An 8,578-nucleotide genomic window follows, 5' to 3' on the forward strand; every position below is an offset into this window, starting at 1 on the left:
GCGCGTCAAAAATGCACCGATGCCCTTGTTCAGCATTCCCTACCTCCACCTTCTTCTAGAATTCCACAAAAGTGCGCCTGACTCCGCCACTGGCAGCGAGCTCTGCATGGAAGGGGTGTGCATGCTCTCAACCAATCTAGCCAATTATGCTATCTCTCGCTCCTCTCAGTCTCAGTCCCGCCTATATAAGTCACTCACAGTGCTTGAAAAAAACCTAGGTGTAGTGTAACAAAAACGTAGGTTTAGTGTAACCCCACCTACAAATTTTGAGATTTACCTCTAAATTTTATAGTTGGTGAGAAAACCTCCAAAATTTGAAAAAAATTAGTATAGATTGGTATAAAAACCTTCAAATTTAGTCAATTTACTCAATTGTTTCTAACATGTAGGTTTGACAAGTTTTTGGAAAAAAAGTTTTTTTCGAGCACTGGTCACTCACTCTCAGCGGCCGAGTTTAGTGAATTTTGAGTGTCGTGTCTTGTTCACTCGCAAGGCTTCTCTTTGTCACGCACTCAGAGTCTCAAAAGCAAGTCGGACTCTGTGTGTGTGTGTGTGTGTGTGTCTTTTTTTTGGAAAAGACTTTAGAGAGACATTTCCAGAACATCAGATACAAGCCCATTCAAAAGACTCAAAATTCACTCAATGTCTATCCAACTGATGGCTTCAACCACAGTGGAAATGCTCCTAGCATGCGTCTTCTAAGAGCTCTATGATAGAAGTCAAAATTAATGAGCCTTCTTCCTCTCCTGGCTTATGCACGAATTAGACACCGGTCTACTTCCTAACAGTGGAAACATTGGTATGCTGATTCTGGTTCTGCATATTCTCCTTGCATCTAAACCTCTGTGGTGGCTCTTGAACTCTTCTCATTGTATGGGATCTCACATAGACAACGTGAGTGAATGGCACATGAAACACAGTACTGCATTTTGGCGTAAATCTTGGGAAGTGTGTTCCCATCATAAAGGCAAGCATCTTGCATATCTCTCACAGCAGCTTGTTCAACAATGTTCCTTGCAAGAAACCACTTGACAACCTTGTCCTTGGACACACATAGCCCACCATTGGAGCACATGATGGGGTTGGTGTGGCCTCTTCCATGCTTGTTACATCCACCGTTACGGCGCTTACCGTCATGACTGCTTATGCTACAACTACTTTTGCTTCCTCTTTGACGTGGCCATCTCTCTCTCTCTCTCTCTCTCTCTCTCTCTCTCTCTCTCTCTCTCTCTCTCTCTCTCTCTCTCTCTCTCTCTCTCTCTCTCTCTCTCTCTCTTATATATAAAGAAAAAGTAGGCTACATTCAATCGTCTCTAGGATTACTGTCTCTAAATTGTTCCCATGAGGTCACTGGATACACCTTTACTACAAACTGTCTCTTGACCTGGAGATGCCCCCATTAGCGCTTTGCAATAGTATTTTAGCCTTCATGACAGAAACGGCCTTGAGTATAGAGGCAGTCACGGTGTTGATACTGATGGTGCTTCTCATGTCCATCGCTATGTCCCTGGCGACGTGCTCTACTTCATCGTCGCAATCCGCCACACAGGCATCAGCGGGGGAGGGTGAGCTGCAGTATGAGCCTCTATATCATAGGATGACCTTTTCTCCATCAATGTAACAAACTGAGAATTCTATTGTAGCCGTATTGAGGAGGTTAAATTTTCTAGCGTAGCAAGATCCCTTTGGAAGGGGACATCTCTGCAAATCCTTATACAAAAATCCTAATTGAGAAACAAAAAAAGCATTGTCATCCGCCTACATGTTAATAGAAGGGAAGATCTGACCACCAGCCTCTTTGATCTTCTTCTCCGTAATCTTAGAGAAGAAATTGGCTTTAACGACCAGAGGAGTGGGGGGAGCATTGCCTTCACCTAGCACCTTGAAGTACCCAAACGGTGTGAAATCCAGCAAGGGCCCCTTTCGTTCCGGAGCAGATTTCGCAGAGTCGGGCAGAAGCAAGAAGAGATGATCCACATTCAAAATGGGACAGTGGAACTTGCTCATTGTCTTGTGAAAGTAGCGCATACCTACCTTCCCAAAGTACCTAGGGTGATATTTGTCGAATAGAATGAGATGGTGGTGCATACCTCCTGCATTACCACGACCTCCGGGATGCTTTTTGTGCTTGCCAATTCTTCCATGGCATGCACTAATGTGACCTCTCTTCTTCCTGTTCTTCTTCAACCTGGTTTTCATGGCAGCCTTCCTACTCTCGAACCGCCACTTGGTTGAGTTCTTTGCTGCTGTTGTGGGCCAGTGTACTGAGGATGAGCTGGTTGAGCACCTGGATATTGCGTCTGAGGTAGTTGGGTGCCATAATATTGAGACTGAGCATGCTGGCCAACACTCAGATATGGTGATTGAACACCTGAAAATTGTGTTTGCAATAGCGAGACCCCAAGATAATGTGGTTGTGCTTGCTCGGGAAGTGTAAATCGTGGTTGTCGCTACTGCACACCTGGATATTGCGACTGAACTGGCATATAGTATGAGGCACTCTGCATGGGATGGATTCTTCCATAGATAACGAGTGAGTATTGACCAACTTGCTCTCCAGCAGAGGAAGTCTCTCTCTCTCTCTCTCGCTCTCTCTCTCTCTCTCTCTCTCTCTCTCTCTCTCTCTCTCTCTCTCTCTCTCTCTCTCTCTCTCTCTCTCTCTCTCTCTCTCTCTCTCTCTCTCTCTCTCTCTCTCTCTCTAAACTCAACTCTTTCAAGGATCGCGCACCGAAGTCTCTCTCTCTCAAACCTCAACTCTTTCAAGGAGCGCGCACCGAACTCTCTCTCTCTCTCTCTCTCTCTCTCTCTCTCTCTCTCTCTCTCTCTCTCTCTCTCTCTCTCTCTCTCTCTCTCTCTTGAGTATACAACTTTGAAACTTCTAAGCAGGCCTAAAAAAACCACCACAAAAAATTTCCAGCCAAAAGTAACTCGTTTACATAAGTATTTCAGGCTCTGAAAAATTTCAGGCCATCAAAGCCGCAAGTCCTGAGACCGATATACGATGTAATAGCCACAACCCGTGCCTTGGCCAACACGTGCCTTGGCCCTCTTTCTCCTACCGACTCTGTAGCCAGCACGCTCAAGAACCACATAGAAATCCATGCCATAAATACCAGTAGATGGGTCATATTTGATACCCAGATCAACATGCTCTTGAATGCCGAAACCAAAACAGCCAGTGTCACTGAAATTTCTTCTGATGAGCTCATACTCTTTCACCTTCAAGCCACTATCAAGGAGCTGTATGGCCTTAGCTCCCCGAACAGTTACATAGCAGGCAATCTTTTCATTCCTCCTGATTCCAAAAGACCTCACAAGCCTTGGAAAAGACTGGAGTTTGCCCACTTAGTTGCTCAAGAACCTTAACAGCCCTTGTGAGACGATTGATATGTTCAACACAAGCTTCTGCACTTTGATCTCCCGCATGGGGTTGGCAGCCTTCTTCTCTACTGAGACGGCCATAGTTGCGACGAGAAGAAGCCCCCACTGATCTAGCTGATACGTTGCTGCGAAAAAGCTCTCTCTCTCTCTCTCTCTCTCTCTCTCTCTCTCTCTCTCTCTCTCTCTCTCTCTCTCTCTCTCTCTCTCTCTCTCTCTCTCTCTCTCTCTCTCTCTCTCTCTCTCTCTCTCTCTCTCTCTCTCTCTCTCTCTCTCAAAACTCAACTCTTTCAAGGAGCGCGCGCCGGCGCGCGCTCCTTGAAAGAGTTGAGTTTTGAGAGAGAGAGAGAGAGAGAGAGAGAGAGAGAGAGAGAGAGAGAGAGAGAGAGAGAGAGAGAGAGAGAGAGAGAGAGAGAGAGAGAGAGAGAGAGAGAGAGAGAGAGAGAGAGAGGAGTGAGTAGTCACCTTATTATCCAAAAAGGTGAAATTACGCCCCAAAAATAGAGAAAAATAGTCGAAAAGACGGGTGAGCAGTCAGCTTAATATCGTGCCGTTTTCAATTTCCAAAATAGTCAGTTAAAAGCAAGGGGAAAGGGAGAAAATCCGACCCAAAAATAGTCGCTGTCATATTCTCGAGAATGTGCACACATACTCCTTGATGCTATGTGGATGCAGTGACACTCGCGTCCTCCTCCTTCCTTCAAGGTTGGGGCGATAGAAGATCCTACCATCCAATCAGAGCGTCTGCAAATTGTGGAATCTAACCAACCGTTCGTCATAGATGTCTGACAAGTCAGCACGTGGACAGCTCTTGCCATTCCACTAATCAGGTTAGTCTAGTTCAGCAATGGGAATGCACTCAACTGCCGACACATCAAGGCTCGTAATCCCCTCAATTTACTCATTGTCACCCGTTCCAATGGATTGTCTCCTCTAATCATTGCCCATTATGATTGCCAGTCATTTCATGACTGCTCGCAATTCAAGAGCACTCAGGGACTGTAGAATCGGACAGACGGTGCACAATCAAGACTCAGTGGGTTCTTGAGGCAAATTTGCACCAGATATCAGGGCTGTACACTACTGACTAATCAACCCAGTACGTTAGTGGTGGCCCCCCTCCCCTTGATGCTTGAAGGCCAGGAATGGTTGCCTACTAACCATTCCCAACGTAATCAAGGCTCCCAACCTCCGTCGATTGCCCATGATTAACGAGAATGGTCAGTAGGAGACATTCCCTACACCTGCTTCAACCCGTCGGTGAGAAGATGGGCGCCATAGCCTAGCTTTTCTGGTTCTATTTCAGGCTCTTCACCTTCCAAAGGCCCATTTTTGTCTAAATGCTCCCTTTTTCATCTAAATGCTCATGCTAGCTTATATATGTTCTTTTAAAATAATTTAGAAAATGGACCAAAGAGGACACGCCCCCACCTTCTCTGGCTCACACCACACCCCGCAGGCACTAGAATCGATTGAATGAGCAGGACTGCTATAGTTATGCTTGGACCGTGTAGCTATAACTTTTACATGTTGTATCTTACAATCTTTTTAGTAGAAATTTTTCATCTCCCTCATAGATGTAATCTCACTCTTGTCGTCCTCTGTATGTAAAATCAACCTTGCCTTCTCCAACATTGCATCAATATGTTCTCAGGTTCCATCAATTAGCCGCTATTACCCAATAGATCAGTCACTCATCCAATGAAATTTGTTGGCTAGAGACCTGCCCTGTGCTTTGGCCTCACCTACACTCTCACTTTTCTCACTCTATCGTGGCATCAATATCTCGACCTTCATAGTTGGCAAATTTTGCTACTGATAGCCGTTTTTCGGCTCTCCATAATTGCCATAGTAAGTTACTCCACCCTACCAAATTCACCCAAACGCTATGGCTATCCCTACCATTTCACTGTACATAGGCGTGTGTGAGTTAGGGAGCTTTTCCCATATCTTCTTAAAAACCCTCAGCTAGCTAGTCACTGGGCTAGTTGAGCCAAAAAATAAAAAAAATAAAAAAATAAAAGTATATTATGGCCTCTTTGTGTGTAAATATTTCATTGTATATATGGCCTAAATATAGGGATTTTTTATTATTATTTTGGTATTTTATTTAAATATTTCTACTTAGGTGTGTGTTTTATTAAACCTATGTACACCTTCTTTCATCCTCTTACACCATAATTATATTTTTTGCCAATATGTACATACTCTAACCTCATATTTTTCCTTTATACAAATCACTCCTTGATATTTTTCCTCAATTTGGCCTTGATGCTCGTCGTGCTTGGGCAAAATTCTCCTGGATGCAAGACGACACTATCTCTCGTTACACCGATCGCTTTTGGGAACGTCTTCTACTCCTCCAGATGGTACATAGAAAAAGTGCCTGCACACTCCTCCGGATGGTACGTAGAAAGTGCCTGCAGAGTCTCTCCAACGCAAATATGAAGATGGTCTTCCCAACGGTATACAATCAAAACTCAATTCTCTTAAATTGGCGTCTCTTTATGAAGCTATATCCTTGGCCTACGATGCTGAGAAAGAAATCAACTCTATCGTCCATGAAGTGCGCAACCTGCGTAACCCCAATCGTCCCAATTTTCAACCTCGCAATCATTGGGGTAACAACAACCGCAATCGCAATCACAATGGTAATAATTTCAACAAGTATACTTCAAATCCTCACACAAATAATTACACACAAAACCGTCCACCCCCCTTTCCCCGAAGTTACCAGAATAATCATCGTCCACAACACAATTCCGCCACTCCACCCACACACACTGCACCTCAAATTTCAAACACACATCCCAACTCCCCTGTTTGTCGTAATGGTGTTCAGTGCTTCCAATGCTGCCAATACGGCCATGTTGAAGCCAACTACACCAACAATCGTCCACCCGGACCTCGCCAACCCACAGCTCGCATACACAACATCAAAGATGAATCAGAACCCCTAAATGATGACATGGCTGATTGGACAGCTCCAACACCACCTCATGTACCAGGTAAGCCAGTTTCAATTCATGCCTTGCTCCATCAAACACGCAAAATTCAAGATTCAAGTGTGTCTATTTTACACGATGATGGTAGTTCACACGATTTTATTTCTGAAAAATTGGTAAGAAATTTGAATTTAACCACCACACATCTGCATACAAAGTCAAATGTGCTTTTCAAGGAACTAGGTACAATGGCACACGTGAAATTAAATCTCTCACACTTACCATTGGTGATTACACAGAACAACATGATTTTTTACTTGCACCATTGCAATCCACCGATATCATTTTGGGCATGCCTTTTCGACACCAACATAATCCACAAATTGACTATCGCACACACACAATGAATTTCACTTTCAATGGCAAATCTATTTCACTTTTTGTTGATGCATCACTTGCTATGTTTCCCTTGATTTCACACACACAAGCCAAATGTGCACTACGTAAGGATGACAAAGCATACATGATATTTGTTACTGAAGTGGAGCACACACAATCGTCTGTCTCTCACACACATAATGATTTCCTCTCACAATATAATGATTGCTTTGTGGATGATTACCCCCTTCACCTCCCACCCTCTCGTGGTGATTTAGATCATAAAATTGAAATTTTTCCAGGATCACAACCTCCACACAGAGCACCATATAGACATAGTCCCTTGCACCAACAAGAAATCCAAAAACAAATCACCGAACTCCTAGATAAGGGCCTCATCCGCCCTAGTGCATCCCCTTTTGGTACCCCAGTTCTCCTAGTCCAAAAGAAAGACGAAACTTTTCGCATGTGCATAGACTACCGTGCATTAAACAAGGTCACTGTCAAAAACCGCTACCCCATCCCACGCATAGACGACCTCCTAGATCGCTTACGAGGAGCAAAATTGTTTAGCAAAATTGACTTGAAATCAGGTTACCATCAGATTCGTATGCACCCTAACGATATTTTTAAAACTGTATTTCGTACCCAGTTTGGTCATTATGAGTTTATTGTCTTACCGTTTGGTCTCACAAATGTACCTGTCACTTTTGCTAGGTTGATGAACAAAATATTTCTTGATTATCAAGACTTTGTTATTGTGTTCTTTAATGACATTTTGATTTTCAATCATGATGAGCACGAGCACAAAACTCACTTGCATATTGTCTTTGAGTTATTGCGTGACCACCAGTTGTTTGCAAATCTAGACAAAAGTACATTTTTTCAAACACACATTGATTATTTAGGCCACATAGTCTCAGAAAGAGGTATATCTGTTGACCCTCACAAGATTAACACTATTAAAACATGGCCTACCCCCAAATCCGTCCATGACATAAAATCCTTTTTAGGTTTAGCAGGATTTTATCAAAAATTTGTTCGAAACTTCTCACACATTGCATCACCTATGACCACTCTACTTCATCAAAAAGTACCATTCAATTGGGGCTCCACACAACAAAAATCATTTGACACTCTCAAATATCTCCTTACACATGCCCCCATCCTACAATGTAGAAAACTCAAACCATCTAAAACCAAATACAAAACATACGATAAAGAATTGCTAGCCGTGGTCCGCACTCTAGACATGTGGAAACATTATCTTATGGGCTCCGAAGTTCTAATCAAGATTGACCAACAGGCCATTAAACATGTTCTAACTCAATCCACCATTTCTGACCGTCATATCCAATGGGCCGGTTTCATTCAAAATTTCCATCCTATGATACAATACCAACCAGGTAGAGCGAATCTAGTAGCGGATGCATTAAGTAGAAAACCTGAAGTGAATGTACTCTCTATTACTCGTTCATGTGCCTTCGATAAAATCAAGCATGTTTATTTGAATCACATTTCTGTGAGTAATGTGCAATCATTTCATTCTATGCCTAACACATATGCTCATGATCCACATTTCTCACGTGCTTGGTTTGAAATAACTCACAATAATGGTCTTCCCTATGAACACTACACCTTGGCAAATGGTTATCTTTATTTTCAGCAAAAGCTACGCATCACAACACCCTTCAAGGAACTAGCAATGATTGAAATGCATGCACCACCATATATGGTACACCGAGGAATTCGATCCACACTCACTGCATGTCAAGATCTTTCTTTTTGGCCTAGAATGAAGCAGGATATCACAAAATTTGTTTCAGAATGTTTGATATGTCAAAGAGTTAAACGTCATCATGGTAAGTCTTATGGTC

At 43.1% G+C, this 8,578-nt stretch overlaps 2 pseudogenes; both read right to left on the bottom strand.

The window, feature by feature from the left end:
* Positions 1 to 1,758: 1,758 nt before the first annotated feature.
* LOC147439062 (large ribosomal subunit protein uL15y pseudogene) lies at positions 1,759 to 2,199 on the bottom strand (annotated as a pseudogene).
* Positions 2,200 to 2,970: 771 nt separating this feature from the next.
* On the bottom strand, positions 2,971 to 3,462 carry LOC147439063 (large ribosomal subunit protein uL5-like; annotated as a pseudogene).
* Positions 3,463 to 8,578: the final 5,116 nt, after the last annotated feature.

Source organism: Adiantum capillus-veneris, chromosome 16 (genome assembly GCF_014529385.1).
Source record: "Adiantum capillus-veneris isolate H3 chromosome 16, ASM1452938v2, whole genome shotgun sequence".
Classification (NCBI taxonomy): domain Eukaryota; kingdom Viridiplantae; phylum Streptophyta; class Polypodiopsida; order Polypodiales; family Pteridaceae; genus Adiantum; species Adiantum capillus-veneris.